Source organism: Triticum aestivum, chromosome 7A, assembly GCF_018294505.1.
Source record: "Triticum aestivum cultivar Chinese Spring chromosome 7A, IWGSC CS RefSeq v2.1, whole genome shotgun sequence".
Taxonomy (NCBI): domain Eukaryota; kingdom Viridiplantae; phylum Streptophyta; class Magnoliopsida; order Poales; family Poaceae; genus Triticum; species Triticum aestivum.
The window spans coordinates 344,520,550-344,546,776 of NC_057812.1; positions in this window are offsets into that span (position 1 = coordinate 344,520,550).

The window sequence follows — 26,227 nt, forward strand, 5'->3', positions numbered from 1 at the left end:
TGTCAAGTCGGTGACAATGGAGATCATGACGGTGCTTTGGAGATGGAGATCAAAGGCACAAGATGACGATGGCCATATAATGTCACATATTTTTATTGCATGTGATGTTTATCATTTATGCATCTTATATTTCTTAGTACGGCGGTAGCATTATAAGATGATCCCTCACTAAATTTCTAGGTATAAGTGTTCTCCCTGAGTATGCACCGTTGCTATAGTTCGTCGTACCGAGACACCACGTGATGATCGGGTGTGATAAGCTCTACATTCACATACAATGGGTGCAAGCCAGGTTTGCACATGCAGAATACTCGGGTTAAACTTGACGAGCCTAGCGTATGCATATATCACTAGTACAGCGAGCTCCTACACAAACGGTTTAAAACCCCTTTTCGCGATGGCATCTGGAACCGTCGCCAAGTGAGTGTGGGCGATAGGGGGGTCCTTCCCGCACGACCCAGAAACCATCGGGGATATGCCCTCCTGGCACACACGTTTGGCAAAATGAGGTCGTGTGCGACCGGCGAGCGCTCAAATACGGAAATACATACTGTAGAGCTAAAAATTCAATTATACTGCGAAATTGTTTCCGGTCGCAAGTACATCCCACACAGTCAGTCCCAGCTAAATGTTTCCATTCGTATGTACATCCCACATAGTCGCTCAAAGGAAAACGTTTCCGTTCGCAGGTAGATCACACACAATTTTTCCCGTTAAATCGCTTGTGTTATTGAATATATCACACACGGTCCATGGAAGAAACTATGTGGCAAAGGCTGTCCATCACACACAATTTTCATGTGGTAAACGTTTGCGCAAGGTGGTCTAACGCAAACAGTTTTCAAGAGAAAGTCGTGTCTGATTGTTCATTGATCCAACACAGTTTATTCCTAGAAACTGTGTGCATTGCATGAGGTCATCCCCACGGTATTTTTTTATAACCATTTGCAATAGCAAAACCCAATTAGCAGACTAACTATCTGATTATTCATAATCCATTTATTAATCTAATTGACAGTTCATATTAATCACACAATAAATTTCATTTTCATAATTGAAATACATCAGAGTACAACATCATATAGCTTAAGCACTCAGCTACCCTATTACACAACTACACCAGGACCAAGTTTCACATGCAACATCTATAACCTTTCGAAAATAGCATCATAGACGATACATAGATAGATGTATTTCATCTGGAAAACTGCTGAAGCAGAATATTGAGCCATCACTGATGTTGAAGGTCTTTGTAACTTTAGGCCAGTGCCCGTGGATGATTGACCGTCCATCCTTCGTCCTGCTTAGGAACACTTCAATATTGAACCGTGGGTGTTGTATGAATACCTTCCTCGCCTCCTGACCATACAGGTGGTTTGAGAGGTAATCATCAGTGAACTGCTTTGGAAAGGCCTAAAAACAAGGATGTGCATAAATATCTTCTCTATATTGGAAATGGGGCAAAGGAATAGAAAAGGCAATGTATAATAGTTAGTACCATCCTGTAGTGAACTGATGTCTTCTTCATTGTGCACACAAAGATCTTGTTTTTTTTGTCGCTAATTTCTTTATCCTAACAATCTTTCTGAGTTTCTTGACTTGACTGATATTCATGGACAACTCATTTCCCCATATGCAAAAAGGGTCAAACAGTGGGTCAAAACCTCTGACAGCAGGACCTACATGTGCAAGACCAAATTGTTAAAAACCTAAATATTAGAATGGTTCCTGTAATTGGACAATAATGTGCCATTAGACAACAGACCATGCACGTGCTAACCTCGATTGTAAACCTCAATGCTTCCCATTGTTTCCATGCAACACATATAAGGTAGTTAGTCATCAGGTTAAGTAAGGGTTCGCATGCTATCAGTAAAATATGTTGATGAAAAATAATCACATTGCAGATTCATCAGATTAATTCAAGCCACAGGGAAAACCCATTTATCCAAACCAAGCATTATTAAGAACTAGGAAATATAGCACTTGTATATGTTTCTCATGTATTAAGTGCAACCAAATTCGATTTATTCCTCACATGCACAACAAGATAATATGGTGATATCCCAACAATAAACATGTTCCAACAAGGAACAATCTCCAAGCTTCACCTGCAACTAGCAACGCTATAAGAGGGGCTGAGCAAAGCGGTAACATAGCCAAACAACGATTTGCTAGGACATGGTGGGTTAGAGGTTTGACATGGCAATTTGGAAGGCATGGTAAGCAAGTGGTAGGTATCGTAGCATAGGCATAACGCCGAGCCTTCCACACTTTACCAAGTGTATAGGTGCATTAAGATAAACAAGATAATATGATGATATCCCAAAAATAAACATGTTCCAACAAGGAACTGTCTCCAATCTTCACCTTCAACTAGCAACGCTATAAGATGGGTTGAGCAAAGCGGTAACATAGCCAAACAACAGTTTGCTAGGACATGGTGGGTTAGAGGTTTGACATGGCAATTTGGGAGGCATGATAAGTAAGTTTTAGGTATCGTAGCATAGGCATAGCAAAAGAGCGAGCATCTAGCAAGCAAAGATAGAAGTGATTTAGAGGGTATGGTCATCTTGCCTGCAAAATTCTCAGAGTTGACTTGATCCTCGTAAGCGAACTCAACGGGCTCCTCGTTCACGAACTCGTCTCCCGGCTCTACCCAAACAATAACAACAAGCAAAAGGAGCACAATCAACCATGTGCAATGCTCAAACAACATGATGCAAACATGGTATGCTATGCGGGATGCGAATATGTGATGCATATGCAAGATTTGCAAAGGAATGATTGAACCTGGCCTCAAATTGGAAATCCAAGAGTGCCACTGTAAAGGGGAGTTGATTTCGGTTGAAATCGATATAAAGATCACCGGAATCGGATGCACGGTTTGGAAATGGCAAGCGAAACAAATATGGCACCGGTCTGCGATAATCAACAAGTAGCCATCTAAATGCATCAAGTTAAATATGCTACAGCACTCAAACATGGCAAAACAATACACGACAGGGATCCACTCATGAATCTTGACAAAAGATGAACACTGAGCTACAGCTAATTCATCCATTAACAGGTTCAAACAAGCATGGCAAAAGTGCAAATGATAAGAGGTTTCAGACTTAGTGAAATTAACACAAGTCTGGAATTTATCATCAGGAAGCAATCTTTAGAGCATGAAAACTACATGCTACAAGAACTTAACATGGAAAAGGAAGGCATGGCATGAAGCTACTCAAAGCAGTTAACAAAAGTCCCTTAGTGACCTTGAGTCAAAAGGGATTGGAAAATACAATTGCAAGCATGTGAACATAGCAAAAAGACAAACAGATTCAGACTTGGCGAAAAACTGGAGCATGCAAAACAATTAACGAGTAGGCATGTTCACGAGCTTGATGCACTCACTATAGAGCAAGTCATGACAAACTAAGCATACACCCATCAAGAAGACATGGCATAGAAGCTAGACATGGCAAGAACAACAACATAGTATGCACGGATCAATAGCAACATCCTCGGCAAAATTGCTAAACATGTCAACAATCTGCCAGGATCATTTTATAGCAAAAGTAGAGCTCGATTGACTCAAGCTAGGGTGCTCCATAATTGCAAACAAATATATGGATGGATAGAGCACCAGAATAGTAACAAAACATCCTTACTGATCATCCTCAAAAGAGGCACGGATCACTAGGAAACAACATGAACATATGGCATAAAAGCAAAAACAGGACAAGGACTTAGTGAAATTCTAAGTCCCTGAAAACAACATCAACGAGTAGGCTACTTTGCATGCTTGTGCTAGTCACCACAAATATCACAAAAATACATGGCATAAACCCCTGTAAAGATGGCATGGCATTCTACAAAAGACATGTAGAGCTCAGGATCATAGCATGCACACATTAATCATGGAAAAAATGACAAAAGGCCATTTGCTGAAACATATCTGACATATTCCTCACCTAGCTCTCTTCCAACAGCATTTCGGGCATCAAGATGAGCTCAAATGAAAATGATGCAATGAGATGAAATGATGTACTCGTCGAGACGAACATTCTGATATGCTACACGCACGAATCGGAGCTACAGATGCAGAGTTATGGCATGTCAAAGATAGCAAAAATGCTAGGGTTTGGGGACGAAAAAGTCAACCTCCCGATCCAGATCTGGATCTGGCACGGGTATTGTAGCTGCACGGATCACGAGGTTCGCCGGAGGGTCGCCGGACTTTCCATTCCGAGGAGGAGGAAGGAGAGGGGCCAGGCGGCGCAGCGCCTGCGGAGGAGGACGGCGGCGAGGTCGATGTGGCGCGGGGCGGCGGGCGCCGGCGTCGAGGCGGCACGGTGGCTCGCCGGCGTCGAGGTGGAGATGAGGCGGTGCTGGAGGCGGAGACCCTCGCCGGAGATGGGCGACGGCACCGGAGATGCGGCAGGCCGGTGCGGCTAGAGGAGGGAGACGGGGCGCGGGCGGCGCGACGCCTCTGGCCCGGCAGGCGGCTCGGGCAGGCCTCCCGCGGGCTCGCCGGGCCGCGCAGTGGAGTGGCGGTGACAGGGACAGGTGGCGGGCGCTGAGAGGGCGCGGGCGGCGGTGCGAGATTTGTCCGGTTCAGCCGGACGTGTCCGGCGACGGAGGAGGGGCTAGGCTAGGGTGGATTTGATCCGTGATTTTCAGGGAGGATCCCTTTTTATAGATAGGAGGAGCTAGGAGGCTCCAAATGGAGTGCGGTTTGCGGACACACGATTGTGATCGAACGCTCTAGATTATGGAGGGGTTTTTGGTGGATTTTGGGCCAAATTGGAAGGGTGTTAGGCTGCAACACACACAAGGCCTTCTTGATCCCTCGGTTAACCGTTGGAGTATCAAACGAAGTCCAAATGGCGCGAAACATGACAGGCGGTCTACCGGTAGTAAACCAAGGCCGCATGACAAGTCTCGGTCCAATCCGAAAACGTTTAACCCCCACACACGAAAAGAGGTAGAAAGGACCACTGGAGGACATAGGAGCGCCGAAATGCAAAACGGACAACGGGGAAAATGCTCGGATGCATGAGACGAACACGTATGCAAATGCAATGCACATGATGACATGATATGAGGTGCATGACAAAGACAAAACACACGGAGACAAAAACCCGACAACGGAGAAATAAAATAACTTAGCGCCGGAAACGGCAAGAGTTGGGGTACAGATAAGGTAAATTACATCCGGGGTGTTACAACCTTACTAATGCTCGTAGTAGCGCCTTGGTATTTGATACCGATTCTGTTGCTCATATTCGCAACTTGAAACATGGGCTATGGATTAAACGAAGATTGGCTAAGGACGAGGTGACGATGCATGTGGGAAATGGTTCCAAGGTTGATGTGATCGACGTCGACACGCTACCTCTACATCTAATGTCAGGATTCTTTTTAGACATGAATAATTGTTATTTGGTGCCGGCGTTGAGCATGAACATTATATATGGATCTTGTTTGATGCGAGACAGTTATTCATATAAATCAGAGAATAATGGTTGTTCTATTTATATGAGGAATATCTTTTATGGTCATGCACCCATGATGAGTGGTCTATTTTTGTTGAATCTCGATTGTAGTGATACACATATTCATAATATTGAAGCCAAAAGATGCAAAGTTAATAATGATAGTGCAACTTATTTGTGGCACTACCGTTTAGGTCATATTGGTGTGAAGTGCATGAAGAAACTCCATGCTGATGGGCTTTTGGAATCACTTGATTATGAATCACTTGATGCTTGCGAACCATGCCTCATGGGCAAGATGACTAAGACTCCGTTCTCCGGAACAATGGAGCGAGCAACTGACTTACTGGAAATAATACATACTGATGTATGCGATCCGATGAGTGTTGAGGCTTGCGGCGGGTATTGTTATTTTTCGATCTTCCCAGATGATTTGAGCAGATATGGGTATATCTTCTTAATGAAACATAAGTCTGGAACATTTGAAAAGTTCAAAGAATTTCAGAGTGAAGTCGAAAATCATCGTAACAAGAAAATAAAGTTCCTACGATCTGATCGTGGAGGTGAATATTAGAGTTATGAGTTTGGTCTTCATTCAAAACAATGTGGAATAGTCTGACAACTCACGCCACCTGGAACACCACAGCTTAATGGTGTGTCCGAACATCGTAATCGTACTTTGTTAGATATGGTGCGATCTATGATGTCTCTTACCGATTTACTGCTATCGTTTTGGGGTTATGCTTTAGAGACGGCTGCATTCACGTTAAATAGGGCACAATCTAAATTCGTTGAGACGACACCATATGAACCGTTGTTTAGCAAGAAACCTAAGCTGTCGTTTCTTAAAGTTTGGGGCTGCGATGCTTATGTGAAAAAGCTTCAACCTGATAAGCTCGAACCCAAATCGGAGAAATGTGTCTTCATAGGATACCCAAAGGAGACTGTTGGGTACATCTTCTATCATAGATCTGAAGGCAAGATAAACGTTGCTAATAATGGATCCTTTCTAGAGAAGGAGTTTCTCTCAAAAGAAGTGAGTGGGAGGAAAGTAGAACTTGATGAGATAATTGCACCTTCTCCTGAATTGGAAAGTAGTTCATCACAGAATTCAGTTCCAGTGATTCCTACACCAATTAGTGAGGAAGCTAATGATGATGATCATGAAACTTCAGATCAAGTTACTACCGAACCTCGTAGGTCAACCAGAGTACGATCCGCACCAGAGTGGTACAGTAATCATGTTCTGGATGTCATGTTACTTGACCATGACGAACCTACGAACTATGAGGAAGCGATGATGAGTCCAGATTCCGCCAAATGTCTTGAAGCCATGAAATCTGAGATGGGATCCATGTATGAGAACAAAGTGTGGACTTTGGTTGACTTTCCTGATGATCGACAAGCCATAGAGAATAAATGGATCTTCAAGAAGAAGACTGACGCTGACGGTAATGTTACTATCTACAGAGCTCAACTTGTTGCGAAAGGTTTTCGACAAGTTCAAGGAGTTGACTATGATGAGACCTTCTTACCCGTAGCAATGCTTAAGTCTGTTCAAATCATGTTAGTAATTGCCGCATTTTATGATTATGAAATTTGGCAAATGGATGTCAAAACTGCATTCCTTAGTGGATATCTTAAAGAAGAGTTGTATATGATGCAACCAGAAGGTTTTGTCGATCCTAAAGGTGCTAACAAAGTGTGCAATCTCCAATGATCCATTTATGGACTGGTGCAAGCCTCTCGGAGTTGGAATATATGCTTTGATAGTGTGATCAAAGCATATGGTTTTATACAGACTTTTGGAGAAGCTTGTATTTACAAGAAAGTGAGTGGGAGCTCTATAGCATTTCTAATATTATATGTGGATGACATATTGTTGATTGGAAATAATACAGATTTTTTGGATATCATAAAAGGATACTTGAATAAGAATTTTTCAATGAAAGACCTCGGTGAAGCTGCTTATATATTGGGCATCAAAATCTATAGAGATAGATCAAGACGCTTAATTGGATTTTCACAAAGCACATACCTTGATAAAGTTTTGAAGAAGTTCAAAATGGATCAGTCAAAGAAAGGGTTCTTGCATGTGTTACAAGGTGTGAGGTTGACTCAGACTCAATGCCCGACCACTGCAGAAGATCGAGAGAAAATGAAGGTCATTCACTATGCCTCAAACATAGGTTCTGTCATGTATGCAATGTTGTGTACCAGACCTGATGTGTGCCTTGATATTAGTTTAGCAGGGAGGTACCAAAGTAATCCAGGAGTGGATCACTGAACAACGGTCAAGAACATCCTGAAATACCTGAAAAGGACTAAGGATATGTTTCTCATTTATCAAGGTGACAAAGAGCTTGTTGTAAATGGTTACGTCGATGCAAGCTTTGACACTGATCCGGATGACTCTAAGTCACAAACCGGATACGTATTTATATTGAATGGTGCAGCTATCAGTTAGTGCAGTTCCAAGCAGAGCGTCGTGGCGGGATCTACGTGTGAAGCAGAGTACATAGCTGCTTCAGAAGCAGCAAATGAAGGAGTTCATATCCAATCTAGGTGTAATACCTAGTGCATCGGATCCAATGAAAATATTTTGTCACAATACTGGAGCAATTGCCTTGGCGAAGGAATCCAGATTTCACAAGAGAACCAAACATATCAAGAGACGCTTCAATTCCATCCACGATCAAGTCAAGGAGGGAGACATAGAGATTTGCAAAATACATAAGGATCTGAATGTTGCAGACCCGTTGACTAAGCCTCTTCCACGAGCAAAACATGATCAGCACCAAGACTCCAGGGGTGTTAGAATCATTACTATGTAATCTAGATTATTGACTCTAGTGCAAGTGGGAGACTGAAGGAAATATGCCCTAGAGGCAATAATAAAGTTGTTATTTATATTTCCTTATATCGTGATAAATGTTTATTATTCATGCCAGCATTGTATTAACCAGAAACTTAGTACATGTGTGAATACATAGACAAAAAAAGTGTCCCTAGTATGCCTCTACTTGAATAGCTCATTAATCAAAGATGGTTAAGTTTCCTGACCATAGACATGTGTTGTCATTTGATGAATGGGATCACATCATTAGAGAATGATGTGATGGACAAGACCCATCCGTTAGCTTAGCATTATGATCGTTTAGTTTTATTGTTATTGCTTTCTCCATGACTTATACATATTCCTCTGACTACGTGATACGTCTCCAACGTATCTATAATTTTTGATTGTTCCATGCTATTATATTATCAATTTTGGATGTTTTATATGCATTTATATGGTATTTTACATGATTTTTCGGACTAACCTATTAACCTAGAGCCCCGTGCCAGTTTCTGTTTTTTCCTTGTTTTTGAGTTTTACAAAAAAGGAATACCAAACGGAGTCTAATTGACGTGCCAGTTTTTTACTATTTTTTATGGACCAAAAGAAGTCCCGGAGTAAAAGAGTTGGGCCAGAAGAGTCCCGAGCCATCCACGAGGGTGGAGGGCGTGCCCTACCCCCCTAGGCGCGTCCCACTATCTCATGGATGACTTGGAGACCTCCCCCTGACGTGAGACCGACGCCAAAAATTCCTATAAATATAGAAACCTCCAGCAAATAACCTAGAATGGGAGTTCCGCCGTCGCAAGCCTCTGTGGCCACCAAAAACCAATCGGGACCCTGTTCTGGCACCCTGCCGGAGGGGAGGATCATCACCGGTGGCCATCTTCATCATCCCGATGCTCTTCATGACGAGGATGGAGTAGTTCACCCTCAGGGCTGAGGGTATTTACCAGTAGCTTTGTGTTTGATCTCTCTCTCTCTCTCTCTCTCTCTCTCTCTCTCTCGTGTTCTTGATATGGCACGATCTTGATGTACCGCGAGCTTTACTATTGTAGTTGGATCTTATGATGCTTCTCCCCCTCTATCTCCTTGTGATGAATTGAGTTTTCCCTTTGAAGCTATCTTATCGGATTGAGTCTTTAAGGATTTAAGAACACTTGATATATGTCTTGCATGTTCTTATCTGTGGTGACAATGGGATATTCACGTGATCCACTTGATGTATGTTTTGGTGATCAACTTGCGAGTTATGTGACCTTGTGAACTTATGCATAGGGGTTGGCACACATTTTCATCTTGACTCTCTGGTAGAAACTTTGGGGCGCTCTTTGAAGTTCTTTGTGTTGGTTGAATAGATGAATCTGAGATTGTGTGATGCATATCGTATAATCATACCCACGGATACTTGTGGTGACATTGGAGTATCTAGGTGACATTAGGGTTTTGGTTGATTTGTGTCTTAAGGTGTTATTTTACTACGAACTCTAGGGTTGTTTGTGACACTTATAGGAATAGCCCAATGGATTGATCGGAAAGAATAACTTTGAGGTCGTTTCGTACCCTACAATAATCTCTTCGTTTGTTCTCCACTATTAGTGACTTTGGAGTGACTCTTTGTGCATGTTGAGGGATTGTTATATGATCCAATTATGTTATCCTTGTTGAGAGAACTTGCACTAGTGAAAGTATGAACCCTAGGCCTTGTTTCAACGCATTGCAATACCGTTTTTGCTCACTTTTATCATTAGTTACCTTGCTGTTTTTATATTTTCAGATTACAAAAACCTATATCTACCATCCATATTGCACTTGTATCACCATCTCTTCACCAAACTAGTGCACCTATACAATTTACCATTGTATTGGGTGTGTTGGGGACACAAGAGACTCTTTGCTATTTGGTTGTAGGGTTGTTTGAGAGAGACCATATTCATCCTAGGCCTCCCATGGATTGATAAACCTTAGGTCATCCACTTGAGGGAAATTTGCTACTGTCCTACAAACCTCTGCACTGGGAGGCCCAACAACGTCCACAAGAAGATGGTTTTGTAGTAGACATCACTATGAGATTATGCAACTCCCCCGAATACCGGAGGAACACTTTGTGTGCTATCAAACGTCACAACGTAACTAGGTGATTATAAAGATGCTCTACATGTGTCTCCAAAGGTGTTTGTTGAGTTGGCATAGATCAAGATTAGGATTTGTCACTCTGTGTATCGGAGAGATATCTCTGGGCCCTCTCGGTAATGCACATCACTATAAGCCTTGCAAGCAATATTTGACTAATGAGTTAGTTACGGGATGATGCATTATGGAATGAGTAAAGAGACTTGCCGGTAACGAGATTGAACTAGGTATGATGATAACGACGATCAAATCTCGGGCAAGTAACATACCGATGACAAAGGGAATAACATATGTTGTTATGCGGTTTAACCTATAAAGATCTTCGTTGAATATGAGGAGCCAATATGAGCATCCAGGTTCCGCTATTTGTTATTGACCGGAGATGTGTCTCGGTCATGTCTACATAGTTCTCGAACCTGTAGGGTCCACACGCTTAATGTTCGAGGTTTGTATTATGAGTTATGTGTTTTGGTGACCGAAGTTTGTTCATAGTCCTGGATGATTTCATGGACATGACGAGGAGTCTCGAAATGGTCGAGAGGTAAAGATTCATATATTGGAAGGTTGTATTCGGACATCGAATGGTTCCGAGTGATTGGGGTATTTTTCCGGGGTACCGAGAGGTTACCGGAACCCCCCGGGGGAATATTGGGCCTACATGGGCCATAGGGGAGAGGGGAGGCAGCCCACAAGGGGTAGTCGTGCCCCCTCCCTATAGGGAGTCTGAATTGGACTAGGGAGGGGGCGCTCCCCCCTTTCCTTCTCCTCTTCCTCTCCCTTCCCTCTTTCCCCCCTCCGAAAAAGGAAAGGGAGTCCAACTAGGATTGGAAGTCCTAGTTGGACTCCCCCCTTTAGCGTGCCCCCGAGGCCGGCCGCCTCCTCCCCTCTTCCTTTATATACGGTGGCAGGGGGCACCCCAAAGACACATCAATTGTTCTTTAGCCGTGTGCGGTGCCCCCCTCCACAGTTTACCACCTCGGTCATATTGTCGTAGTGCTTAGGCAAAGCCCTGCGCGGATCACATCACCAACACCACCGCCTCGCCGTCGTGCTGACGGAACTCTCCCTCGACCCTCTACTAGATCAAGAGCTAGAGGGACATCATCGTGCTGAACATGTGCTGAACATGGAGGTGTCGTACGTTCGGTACTTGGACCGGTTGGATCATGAAGACGTTCGACTACATCAACCACGTTACATAACGCTTCCATTTTCGGTCTATGAGGGTACCTGGACACACTCTCCTGTCTCATTGCTATGCATCTCCTAGATAGATCTTGCGTGATCGTAGGAATTTTTTTGAATTACTACGTTCCCCAACAAGAAGTTCTTTATCCTTCGTAGGGGCTCACCCCAAAAAATGCAAGCTTCGATGAGTGAAGTTGTTCATTGAATGCTAGGCCATTGGGGCCATACTTAGATGAAAATGGCGGAAATGATTCCTGAGGATTTTTCCGATAAACTTCTTTGCTAATTTCCATTGGCTGAATATCAACAGCAGTAGGCGCGTTCTTATCAGAGGGCTGCACTGGAGCATGAGGTATCATAACCTTCTCTGAAGCAGATGACATGGGATCACTGGACTGACGGTCATTTCCTTCACTGGAACTCCTTCAGCGGCTTTCTCAGATTCAGGCACCACATAAGGGCCTTTTCTTTCAGCGACACATCAACTGGGGGTGGCACGATAACTTCTTGAGACTTACGTGTGTCAACTTGTTCTTCTACGGTCTGTTGCGGCAACATTGATGGTACAACTTGGTGAGGTAGAACTGATGGTGCAACTTCTTGAACTTTCTCTTCACGAGCCATGGGCTCTTCAGGTTTCATTTCTTCCTATTCTAGCTGTGAAGCCAAAGAACCAAGAGCAGGGTCAACCTCCATCAGTGCAGGGGCACCAGATGAGGAGACTGTAGGAGTAGTAATTTGGGCAGCAACTTGCTCCCCCTCAACCTTTTCTCCCTCCTTTGTGGATCCGGAGGGTTTGGCTTGAATATCCTTCAAAGGTGAAGGGACTTCCTTTTCCATTTCAATTTCTTTGTCAATCTTTTCTTTGGGAGCATTTTGCTCGGGCAGGACGTTCACTTCATCGGGATTGACAAGATACATGTCCACAACATCAGCTTCTTGTTCGACTGAGGTAGGAGCTACCACAGCCCCAGCTTGTTGCTTGGTTACTTCCTCGGGACAAGGGGATGGTGGAATCTACTGTAGTGGGGCACTTGTGTCAATGGGAGCATCAGTGGAAATAGATTTGACATGACAGTCCTTGATTTCTTTTGGCTTATTTGCTATAGCCTGAGCTCTCTGATGCTTTTCTTCTCTTTCTCTATGTTGAGCAAGATCTGCTTGATGCCTTATCTCATCGTTTCTACGGTCACACAATTGAGAGACATCCATCTTCATATTGGAGTGCCAATCAATCTTGTTATTACTCATGACTATGAGAGCTTTGGTGATATCGAGAATTCCTTTGTTCACATCCTTTCTTTCAGACTCAGATTTAGCTTCCCTTCTCATTTTCTCAAGAAGCTTCTTGTCATTGACAGCTTGATTGAGTTCTCTGGTGATTTCTTTCAGATTAGTGAAGTGCTTTTCTACCATCTTGGTAACATCTTCAGGAAAGCCTAGACTGCTCAACACAACTGGATTTGCATCATAGGAAGCTCCTTCAATGATGTCGAATATAAGATCAAAATCATATTCCTCTGTAGAAGCATGAATGATTTTCTTTGCCTACTTGGTAGAAACAACAGCTTTTTCATCAGTAACCAACTTTCTCTTTGGCACTGGGGCAGCAGAATCGGAAGGTTTATCTGAGGGGATGGGTGCATGCCTTGGTGAAGACCTCACGGGTGGCGAAGTCTTGTCTAGTGATGGAGTTTGGTACGACTTATCGAGCATCGCTCGTTGATCATACATGGGAATTTCTTTTCTAGCATTACCATTAGACGAATCCTCATCAGACAAGGTAGGTGCAACTTTCCTAGATTTGCTTGCAACAGACTTCTTCTTCTTCTTTTCTTTACGGGCAGACGCCCTTTCCTTCTTTTCCATCACATCTTGCTGAGTCAACTCAACATTCCGCTGTTCCACTTGATTTTTCTTCACTTGTCTAGCCTCATGCTTAGCCTTAGGCTTTTTCCTCTTTGCAACTTCTTCAGGAAAATCAGCTATAGTTTTCAAGGAGTCGGCATGAGCGTTGGGAGGAGGTGTTGGCTTACTTTTTCATCATCCTGCCCTAGGCAGCCTTCTGCAATGCAATCATTCCAGGGTGGAGTGAATGCGAACAATATCTGGTATTTCCTTCGGACGTTCTCATAGTTTAACCATTTCTTCGCCCAATGACGGTGAATTTTTTGCAGTCTGTTGTTCCTCTCTTGAGCAGTTTCCACTCTAGGTGGAGTCTTGTACGTTTGCTGATCAGATGTCTCGGCCGTAGTATTCCTTTATCTTCCTCAGGCACCCTTTTTGGGATTTCCATCGGAGAACATGGTTTTGGAGTCTGTGACTAGCTCATCCTCTGGCTGACTTTGAGCTGAGGGCACATCATCATCTTCTTCAGCAGATTCTGATTCGACCTTTTTCTTCAGCGCTCTTGGTGGCTTTGCTGATTTTCTTTCGCCCACTTTTGCTTTGTCAGCCACCCTTGGCTTCTTCAGACCCAAAGTGCTCATCCAAACTATTTGCCATGACCACTCCTGAGAGAAAAACACAAGTTCGAAAGAAAAACACAGAAGAAGTCACAAGCATGCATTAATTCAAAACAGATGGTTTTTCAGGAAGAAGCATGGGATTCAAGGCATGCACTTTCAACATATCATCGAATAAATTTTAGTATGCCTAAAGACGACATAACCAATCCTCTAATCTTTCGAAGAGCATACAGTGAACCCTAGAACCAAGAGACTAGTATGAGGAATAGCTACAAACCATACAGGCCAGGTCTTAGAGAATCCTAAAGATCTACCGCAAAAAATGACACATGATAAAATGTAACAGGATGAGCTACCCTAGAACGGGAAGGGAGTAGAGCAAGTACTAAATCTAAGTGCCCTAACTTAAAAAATGACTATGAACAGTAGGGTAAAACCCCACTGCAATTTTTATTAATATAAATAAAAAAGAGTAGCACAGAACAAAGACCAAAAATAAAAAAAGAAAAAAAGAAATAAAACAGACTATACAGCAAGCTAAGGTAGCTAGCTAAGACTAAGAAAACAAAAAAGAGAAACAAACAAGGGCTTGAGGTGAGCCCCTGAAAGGAAAACTAACACTAAAGCTAAAACTAAAAGAAGGACTCCTCAAGAAACTAGCAAGCTAGCCAGCCAGGTGTTGAATTCAGCAGCATATTTAGCCTTGATCCTGTGTGACAGTAACTTCAGTTCCTCAAAGTAAATGTGCTTCCATCCTTGGAAGGAGGGCTGAATGTTCTCAAAAACCTTATTGTTTCTTGTAATCCAAATAGCCCAAGAACCCAGGATGATGATCTCCATGAAGAAAGGAACCTTCAATTTTTCCTTCAGATCTTGGAAGGCCTCTAGCACAGACAAGTTTGGAGATCTTTGTGGACATATGAAATTCCAACAGATCCTAGAGAATTGGCACCCCCAGAATAAATGATGTAGAGTTTCTTCTTGTTGGCAATTCATCACATCACAATTCTATTCTTCCAAGATCATAGTTTTCCTTCTCACTAGGTTTCTTGTGTTCAGTCTATCATGTAGAAGCATCCAGAAGAACATTTTGTGTTTAGGTTGACATGAAGACTTCCAAATCCAGGCAAAGTGAGGTGGAACTTGTTTGACTCCTGTGATCACTCTGTATGCCTTTGAAGCAGAGAAGTTCATGTTGCCCCATAGTAACTCCAAGTGTCAGACATATGTAGAAATTCAGATTGTCCCAAATCATGGCAAACTTCTTCTAACAGAAGAAACTGTTGATATGCTTGGTTGGACAGAGGCAGGTGGAACAAATCTTCGAGATACTCAGTGCTCACCACTTGTTGCACTGTCATTGTAGCATCTTGCACAAAAGAAAAAAAGATGAGGATATTCTTGCTATAAGACAGTAGTGCCCCACGAATCAGACCAAAAAAAGGCAGTTCTACCATCCCCTAAGTTGCATCTGGCCATGGCTTTATATTGATCAGTTAATTGAAGGATGGACCTCCACTAGAAAGACCCAACCAAATCATTCCCTAGTAATTTATTGTCCTGGTAGTGAGCTTCCCAGATGAGGTTAACCCAAGGTATGTCATGTCTGTTGTAAAATTTATGTAGATTTTTCATTAACAGAGCTTTGTTTTGAGCAAAAATGTTCATAACTCCCAGGCCACCTTGCACCTTTGGTCTACAAATATTTGTCCATGCAACAAAGGCTGGCCTGTGATCTTCCATGTCAGAACCTCTCCATAAACAGTGTCTCAAGTACTTTATTACTTGTTGTTTGATAGTTACAGGCACATCGAGGCAAGCCATGAAAAATATTGGCAAGGAAGCCAGTACTGATTTTACCAGAAGCAATCTTCCAGCACTTGTCATAAATGTAGCCAAGCCAGCTAACCTTTTGGCAATTCTTTGAACCATTGGCATACATTGCTCCACAGTCGGCTTGGATAAGCCTAAAGGAAGTCCCAGGTAAGTGAAGGGGAAAACTCCTCTTTGGCTATTCAAAGTATTTGTAAAGATATCAACCCTATCCTCAGTGATATTAATTGGAACCATGATAGATTTCTGGTAGTTTACTTTGAGACCTGTGGCTGTGGCAAAAGAATTCAGGAGAGCTTTTAGACAAAATAATTCTCTGGCATCTGCTTTCATAATCAACAGTGTGTCATCTGCATATTGGACTATTGGGAAATCATCCTGGTGAAACATACCAACTACGGCAGCACAGATGAGGAGAGTTACCGCACTGGTGCGACCAATGGGTGACGGTGCTTCGCCGGATTTGCACGGCGAGGCTTGACATCGACGCTGCTTCGAGCTCGGGCTCGGATGGACTACGAGAGGAGAGATTGAGGCCGAACAGAGAGGGAACTAAGGAAGAAGATGACTGAGAAGGGGGATTTATATAGCCTGAGGGAGAAACCATCCACTCTGAAATCTACGGACAAAAAACTCAGGACGTTCCACATTCAACGGACGGGATCACGATTGAGAGATCGTGGGCACGTGTCACATGTTTCCTGCAAAATCTGGTAACTAAACTGAATGTCGAGAGGTTTCAGGAAGGCCAAGCGCCAAAACGGATAAAATATTGAAGATGATTTGATTCACGACCAAGGACGTCGGAGAGAAATCTTCTTTAGATCAAGTTTCATGTTTGTGATACGAAAGACCGAATAAAATCTAGAAGAGAGCGAAAGCGAAATGACAACCCAACCGACGGAGAAAACATAGACACTTCGAATCAAATTAGAGTAAACGGAAGCACCAACAATAATTGAACTCAGGACATATTGATGAGCATGAGATATCCCTGAGAGTATTTCCTGCAAGAAATGATTAGTTCTTCTTCACAACCAACACCTGCGTGGGAGGTGAGGATCTTATTTGCTTTGCCTGGCTTGGGATATTTCTTCGGCGTGTTCCGTGAGACACCTTTATACTATGATGATAATTATATGAGTAGGCATTGAAATTATTTCCAGATGCGTGAATATAATGATTTGAAGATGTACACATGTACTCCCTCTGACGCAGTTCAGGGTGATAGTCATTCGAGAATGATATTCGAGTAGGCTGTGAATGATAGCCATTTCCTTGTCAAGAATTATCCTGCACAATCAGATTTGCAGTAATAGTTAGATTTTCAACAGTGCACTTATTTACCAAAATTTGTTTCTTGGGTGAGCCTGTCCTGTAGTTAGTTCCAACATATCGAGCGAAATCTTTACCATTCTGTTTCTTGAAGAGTTTGTAATTTGAGTCATTCGACTCATCAGTATCAATAGAAATGGGCGAATTATAACCAGCTAGAGTTTCAGGTTCGAGGGCTATACTCTTTGCTCGAATCCAAGTCGTGCGAGGATATTGTTCGGGTGTCCAGTACGATCCATCCACATTAAGTTTCTTTTCGAAACCTAATCCTTCCTTCTGAGGATTTTTGTGAAGAATAGACTTCTTGAGCACATCACATAAGGTCTGGTGCCCTTTCAACATCCTTAGCATACCAGTCTGAAGTAAGTTTCTTAACCTACAATTTTTTCCAGTAATAGAAGCAAAATCCTCGGAAGAGGGATTAATACTATTATTTATAGTAGTAGCGGTATTCTCTTTCACAACATTAGAAGTTTTAGCATGAGAATCTGCATTGATACATTCTAGGCAAGTTAAGCATGGGGGGTACAAAACCATCAGGAAGTTGAACAGATTGCTCGGTGAAGATAGAAGCTTTGTCTAAAGCCATCTCATTATGAGACTCTTTCTGTGACACGAGTTCTTGATTTCTGTTAAGGAGTTCATTTGACAAACTCTCGTAGTCAACAACAAGTGAGTCATATCGAATGGTAAGATTATCAATAGTTGATGGAAAAGCATCTTACTCTTCAATCAACTTTTGATTCTTCTACATCTCTTCAATCAGTAATCCTTCAGTTTTCCTGAGATTTCTCTCAAGCATTTCAAGTTCATCATGTTGAGATTTAGCTATCTTGAATAGCTTGGCATAGGATATATATTTTGGAGAATATTCATTCATGGATCTTTCGTGTTTTGTGGATACCCGATCCTTAGAAGATTTTTCCATGAGATAGAAGGCGACTGGTTCATTATCGCTTGAATCATCATAACTTGAAGCATCATCACCAGTATCTGATTTACTGATATTCTTCGATGACTCAATGGCAACATAAGTGTTGCTTCTCCTAATCTTTTTTAAGAATTCTTCATCATCTGAATCAGTATTAGTGGCTTCTTCTTCAGAGTCCATTGTCAGATCAGCACATGCTCTATTTAGTCGAGACATTCTCTTCATATTTGATTCAATGATAGCTCTGGCTTTCACGTTAGTGACTGGTCTCATTAAAGAAGATGACGGAGATGCAATTTCCTTCAAGAGCTTAGTATGATGATCCATTCGAGTGAAACCACTGTAGTGAAGGTATTCCATCTGTTGCTGGGTTTTCCTTCCCAACCAAGGCAATCGGCGATGACATGACCATATAATTTGCACTTGAAGCACTTCATGTCTTTAGGCAATCGTATTCTTGATGATTCTGGTGCATGCAACTCTTCATCATTGACGAGATAGAGATTGTGGCTCTTTAGATCACTTAGCCTTTGTGTGAGCATTTCAAGTTCTTTAGTGATGGTGTGTTGATTTTCGACATCTTCATCTCTTCTTTAGAACTGCCATAATGTGAGAGAATTTCTCCTTCGTTTTCCGAAGAAGATTCCTGATTAGCATATTCAAGCTCCATCTTTTCTTTATGAATGGATAGCAGTGTCATGACCACAACATAGTGAAGCTCTTCATAGTCAGGTTTTTGCTTGATTTCTGACACAATAGAGTCGAAGGATTCATCAAGTGCGCTCAGAAGCTTGTTTACAACATCTCTATCAGTGATATCAATTATTCCTTGCTGATGTAGTCTTTCAACAATGTTTGTCAATCGATCAGTGAGTTCCATAACACTTTCCTTGTGCTGGCTTCTGAATCCAGTGAACATAGCATGAAGCATTTGAATTTGAGGATCTGATCAGGCAACAAAATCTACGTGAGCACTATTTAGAGCATCCCAAATTTGCTTTGCAGTGTTGAGCCTGTGGAACCGAAAGAAAATGTCTTTTGATATACTGCCACAGATGATATCTTTCGCTTGAGCATCCAACTACAGATTTGCTTTGCCATCGGGAGTCAAATTGTTTTGTTGATGAATGGTGTAGCCATCTTCCACAATCTGCCAGAGATCATAGTTGACAGCTTGAATTCTAATTCTCAGTCTTTCCTTCCAGTATAGATAGTCATTTCCATCGAAGATGGGAAACCTTTCAGAGTGTGAGGATCAACCTGCAAGCGACATACTCAAAACTCTAAGGACGTTAGACCTTTAATAAACAGAGACGGGGAGTACATGCTCTGATACCAATTGTTAGGACTGAGAGTATATCGACCAGAGGGGGTGAATGGGAGATTGAAAATTTCTTTTGAAAGCTTTGAAACTTAATCCAAACACAACAACAAAACAGAGTATCGAGAGAAATGCACTGAATCAGTTTTCTTCTTCAAAGTCATATTCATCAAGGAAGGCATTAACAACGAAATAAGTATGATGGATAATAGGTTTAACTATGGTGAGGGTTATGCAACAAGCAAACAGGTGTAACAGAATGAGACATAACATAGCTGAAACTGAGAGAAATGCAACTAAAAGGTTACACAAGTAAAACAAAGATATTGACTGGCAACGAAGGAATATAGACAAGGGTAATGATAGAAATAAGCTCAGATATACAAAATGAGGGTCTCAGAACAACAAGATACAAAACTACTGAATGAAATGCAGTAGAGAAGATATAACCAGTGGTGCTTGATGGCGACAAGAGATTTGGTAGACCAGTTCACCCTTCTGCCAAAGGGCTACGTCTGGTTGGAGGAGTTGTGACTTAACATGGAAGACAAACTCTCTTCACCCTATTCTCCTTCAACATAGAGCTGATCAGACTCAGGTTGATTTCACTCATGGTAGATCCTTGTCGGTGATCTCCAAACCTTCGGTCGACCTTCGTGAACCACAATCACTCTTGGTTGTTGAAGATCAGGCTCGGTGAAGACAACAACTCTTCAACACCCAACGCCAAACCTATCCGTCTAGAGAGTGCGCGGCTCACAAGAGTAATAGGTACAAGAACTCTCACTCAGAACTGTTGTGATGCTAAACCACTGTCTAAGTTTGGGCTCTTGGTTTTCTCTCGGTGGATCTTAAACTCAAATACTTCGGAGAGGGGTTACTCAAATAAATCTTCTTAGAAATCTCAACTAGAGCAGCCAAGGGATAATGTTGGAGCGGGGTGGCTATTTATAGCCGCGGCCTTCCCAAATGGGAAATGACCAAATTGGACATCGGCCTCAACCAATGGCCAAATGACACGATTCCAACGGTTGGATTCGAGCACAATGGCAACATTCCTTGTGGATCAAGAAATGCTAACTCCTCGGTCCGAGTCAAATCTGTTGCGGCGAAGAAGATCACAATCTCTTGCTCACAAGTATTTACTTAGAGCACAAAGAGATTTCTCTCACAGCTTTCATAGGTTGTGGCTAAGCATCACAGCTGATCTAAGTGTCGAGAACCTATACCCCTCTTAATAGTACGGAGGTCCTATGACTCGAAAGACTAAAATAAGAAAAATGAAATGAATGCTACATCTTCATTTTGTCTTCGACTCCAATCACTGCAGTCAATTTCTTCGGACGACGGTACCAAAACAAAAGGCTTTGCTTCAGCAGTAAACTTTCGAGGGGTCGATTTATTCACATTCCTCTTCTTGACTCTATCACTTCAACATATATAGCTCATTCTTCTCTGTAGCGCAGATATGCTTCGGTGAAGTTCCTCGTACTCAGCACGGGAGACAATATTCTCTTCGGTTGTGTATGGACTTATCTCTCTGTGTGCACTAGCAAACAAATTAGTCCATACCTGTTTCTTTCAACAATCAAAACACAAGGTAGGCAGATCTTGCACTAACAACCCCATCTTAAACACTTTTTAATAGTAGTAAACACTTTTTTAAACTATGCAATCATTTTCTTACATTTATACAATTGTTTTCTCAAAATGTCATGGAATTTTTCAAAAAAACATGAATATTTCTTTAAAATGTTAGATACATTGTTTTTAATGGTGCAAAACTTTTTTAATACTACACGCACATCTTTGTATATCGTATAATCATATAAACATTTTAAAGGTTACAACATATTATTTGAAGTATGTGAACATTTTTCAAAATGCCACCTATATTTTGTTGAATGGTTCGAAACATTTTTGGAATTACACAAACATTGTATAATGTTTCAGAAAAATCTTAAACATTTTTATGTTAGTACATGAACATTTTTTGAATTTCACAATCACTTTTTTCAAATTTGTGAATGTTTTTCTAATTGCCCGAACATTTTTTAAGATTGCACAAATATTTAAAAAAACTTAAGTAACTACTCCTGGAATATATGTATTTTAAATATTTTTAAAAAGTAAAAAAATAAAAGAAAAAGAGAAAAAACGAGATCAAGGAAAAAGTTGCAACTTTGGTCTCCCCGCATCTGTTTGGGTCAAAACAAACACAAGACGCGGCCCAATTTGTGGCCGTAAATGGACGAACGTCCATTTTTTGTCCGTCGTTGACCCATTTCCAGACCAAATTGAGGACGTGTTTGCGTCAAAACGACAGGCCGCGAACGCATGTGAGCGCTCTCTTTGTCCTCCCCTGACCCGCACGCTGGTGAAACTTACCTCTTTCCACCCTTCTCTACGTGGTGTACACCCCCAGCCCCGCCATAGCTGCCGCCCATTTTCTGGCCGCTCCATCACTGTACAGGCTGGCCGCCCAAAAGCCTTGCCACATCCACACAAATCCCCGTGCCCCTGACCGCTTTCGGATGAGTTCTTGCCAGTTTTTGTGGGCTTACTTCTTCATCTCCGGTACTAGGGAAACCACGGCCGCCGGTGACGCCCATCAACCTAAACACCATCCACCTCGCGCTGCAAGTGTCACCCTCGTCTCTGCTACCACATGCCTACTGCATGTACAAGCTCTTGACCGGCTGCATCTCCCACCATGACCGCAATGTGTTTGACACTCGCAAGGTACCATGGATAGTGGGGATGAGTATTTCTTTCAACAACTTCATTTGTTCATCGGATGATTCATCGTCGAACGATGAAGAGCTTGTGGTTGCTGCATTGGTCGTCAATGACCACATTGCCGTTGGAAATACGCCCTAGAGGCAATATTATAGAATTATTATATTTCTAGTTTCATAATTGAGAGCTTACATTTCATGCTATAACTGCTATGATCCTGGAATATGCGATTCGGTGAAAAACTCTTATGCACGTGTGGAATGATAGGCGATAAAAAATAGCTTCCTAGTTTTGCCACTAAGATTGGCTCAAGTGTTGTTGGTGATCATGTTTTCCGGATTTTAGGATATCGTTAATTTTAAAGATAGTCCTAAAACAATATTGAGAGTATGACGTTAGAAGAACAATCATATTTAATCAACCTAAACTTGTTTGTTATACTTTGAGATAATATCATCTGAAATCAATTGTTATAACACAGAGTGTTGCTACTTCTTGAGCTTGCGTTGTTTTTTCCCTTGAAGAGGAAAGGGTGATGCATCACAGTAGAGATAAGTATTTCCCTCAGTTAAGAACCAAGGTATCAATCCATTAGGAGAAATGCGCAAGTCCCCAATAGATGCACCTGCACAAACAATCAAACACTTGCACCCAAAGCGATAAAGGGGTTGGCAATCCCTTCATGGTCACTTGCAAAAGTGAGATCTGATAGAGATAGATAAAACTAAACAAAAGATAAAATATTTTTGAGTTTTTGGTTTATAGATCTGAAAATAAAAGATTGCAAAATAGTATATCGGAAACTGCTATGATGGAAAGTAGACCTAGGGCCATAGGTTTCACTAGAGGCTTCTCTCTTGAAGGCAAATAATACAGTGGGTGGACAAATTACTGTCGAGCAATTGATAGAAAAGCGCAAAGTTATGACAATATCCAAGGCAATGATTATGCAATATAGGCATCAAGTCTGTGTCAAGTAGACCGACTCCTGCCTGCATCTACTACTATTACTGCACACATCGACCGCTATCCAGCATGCATCTAGAGTATAAGTTCATAAAGAACGGAGTAACGCCTTAAGTAAGATGACATGATGTAGAGAAATAAACTCAAGCAATATGATGAAAACCCCATATTTTTATCCTCGATGGCAACAATTCAATACGTGTCTCGCTACCCCCTACTTTGTCACTGGGTGAAATCACGCAAGATTGAACCCAAAGCTAAGAACCTCTCCCATTGCAAGAAAAACCAATCTAGTTGGCCAAACCAAGCCGATAGTTCAAATATAAATACAAACATATCAAATCTTGCATATAAGAATTCAGAGAAGATTCAAATAATGTTCATAAATAAGTTGATCATAAATCCACAATTCATTAGATCTCGACAAACACACCACAAAAGAATATTACATCGGATAGATCTCCAAGAATGTCGAGGAGAACATGGTATTGAGAATCAAAGAGAGAGTGAAGCCATCTAGCTACTAGCTATGGACCCGTAGGTATGAGGTAAACTACTCACACTTCATCAGAAGGGCAATAGGGTTGATGTAGAAGCCCTCCGTGATCGAGTCCCCCTTCGGCAGGATGCCGGAAAAGGCCCCAAGATGGGATCTCATGGTAACAGAAGGTTGCGGTGGTGGAAAAGTGTTTTTGTGGATGCTTCTGAGGATTTTGACATATATGTGAATATATAGGGGGAATATCTAAGTTAGGGAGTCACCGAGGGGCCCACAAGGTAGGGGGCGTGCCCCCCTAGGGCGCACCCTCCACCCTTGCCGCCGCCTCGTGGCTCTTCTCACGTGCACTCCAAGTCCCCTGGGTGTCTTATGGTCCACTAAAAATCATCGTGAAGTTTTATTCCGTTTGGACTCCGTTTAGTATTCATTTCCAGCGAAGCTCAAAAACAAGAAAAAAACAGAAACTGGAACTGGGCTCTAGGTTAATAAGTTAGTCCCAAAAATAATATAAAATAGCATACGAAAGCATACAAAACATCGAAAACAGATAATGTAATAGCATGGAACAATCAAAAATTATAGATACGTTGGAGACGTGTCAAGCATCCCCAAGCTTAATTCCTGCTCGTCCTCTAGTAGGTAAATGATAAAAACAGAGTTTTTAATGTGGAATGCTACCTAACATATTTATCAATGTAATTCTTATTTATTGTGGCATGAATGTTCAGATCCATAAGATTCAAAACAAAATTTTAGTATTGACATAAAAACGATAATAAAGCAATCATGTCTTCTCAAAATAACATGGCCAAAGAAAGCTATCCATACAAAATCATATAGTCTGGCTATGCTCCATCTTCATCACACAAAATATTAAAATCATGCACAACCCCGTTGACAAGCCAAGCAATTGTTTCATACTTTGGATGTTCTCAAACCTTTTCAACTTTCACGCAATACATGAGCATGAGCCATGGACATAGCACTATAGGTGGAATAGAATATGGTGGTTGTGGAGAAGACAAAAACAAGGAGATAGTCTTACATCAACTAGGCATATCAACGGGCTATGGAGATGGCCATCAATAGATATCAATGTGAGTGAGTAGGGATTGCCATGCAACAGATGCACAAGAGCTATAAGTTTATGAAAGCTCAAAAAGAAACTAAGTGGGTGTGCATCCAACTCGCTTGCTCACGAAGACCTAGGGCAATTTGAGGAAGCCCATAATTGGAATATACAAGCCAAGTTCTATAATGAAAAATTCCCACTAGTATATGAAAGTGACAACATAGGAGACTCTCTATCATGAGGATCATGGTGCTACTTTGAAGCACATGTATGGAAAAAGGATAGTAACATTGCCCTTTCTCTCTTTTCTCTTATTTTTTTTATTTTGGGCTCTTTGGCCTCTTTTTTACTCTTTTTTTATTTTTCGTCCGGAGTCTCATCCCGACTTGTGGGGGGATCATAATCTCCATCATCCTTTCCTCACATGGGACAATGCTCTAATAATGATGATCATCACACCTTTATTTACTTACAACTCAAGAATTACAACTCGATACTTAGAACAAAATATGACTCTATATGAATGCCTCCGGCGGTGTACCGGGATGTGCAATGACTCAAGAGCGACATGTATAAAAAAGATGAATGGTGGCTTTGCCACAAATACGATGTCAACTACATGATCATGCAAAGCAATATGACAATGATGGAGCGTGTCATAATAAATGGAACGGTGGAAGTTGCATGGCAATATATCTTGGAATGGGTATGTAAATGCCATAATAGGTAGGTATGGTGGCTATTTTGAGGAAGGTATATGGTGGGTGTATGGTACCAGCGAAAGTTGCGCGGTACTAGAGAGGCTAGCAATGGTGGAAGCATGAGAGTGCGTATAATCCATGGACTCAACATTAGTCATAAAGAACTCACATACTTATTGCAAAAATCTATTAGTCATCGAAACAAAGTACTACGCGCATGCTCCTAGGTGGGTAGATTGGTAGGTAAAGACCATCGCTCATCCCCGACCGCCAATCATAAGGAAGACAATCAATAAATAAATCATGCTCCGATTTCATCACATAATGGTTCACCATACGCGCATGCTCCGGAATCACAAACTTTAACACGAGTATTTCTACCAATCCACAATTACTCACTAGCATGACTCTAATATCACCATCTTTATATCTCAAAACAATCATAAGGAATCAAACGTCACATAGTACTCAATGCACTTCATATGAAAGTTTTTATTATACCCCTTTTGGATGCCTATCATATTCAGACTAAATTCGTAACCAAAGCAAATTACCATGCTATTTAGAGAGACTCTCAAAATAATATAAGTTAAGCATGAGAGTTCAACAATTTCTATAAAATAAAGCCACCACCATGCTCTAAAAAGATATAAGTGAAGCACTAGAGCAAAATTGCCTAGCTCAAAAGATATAAGTGAAGCACATATAGTATTCTAATA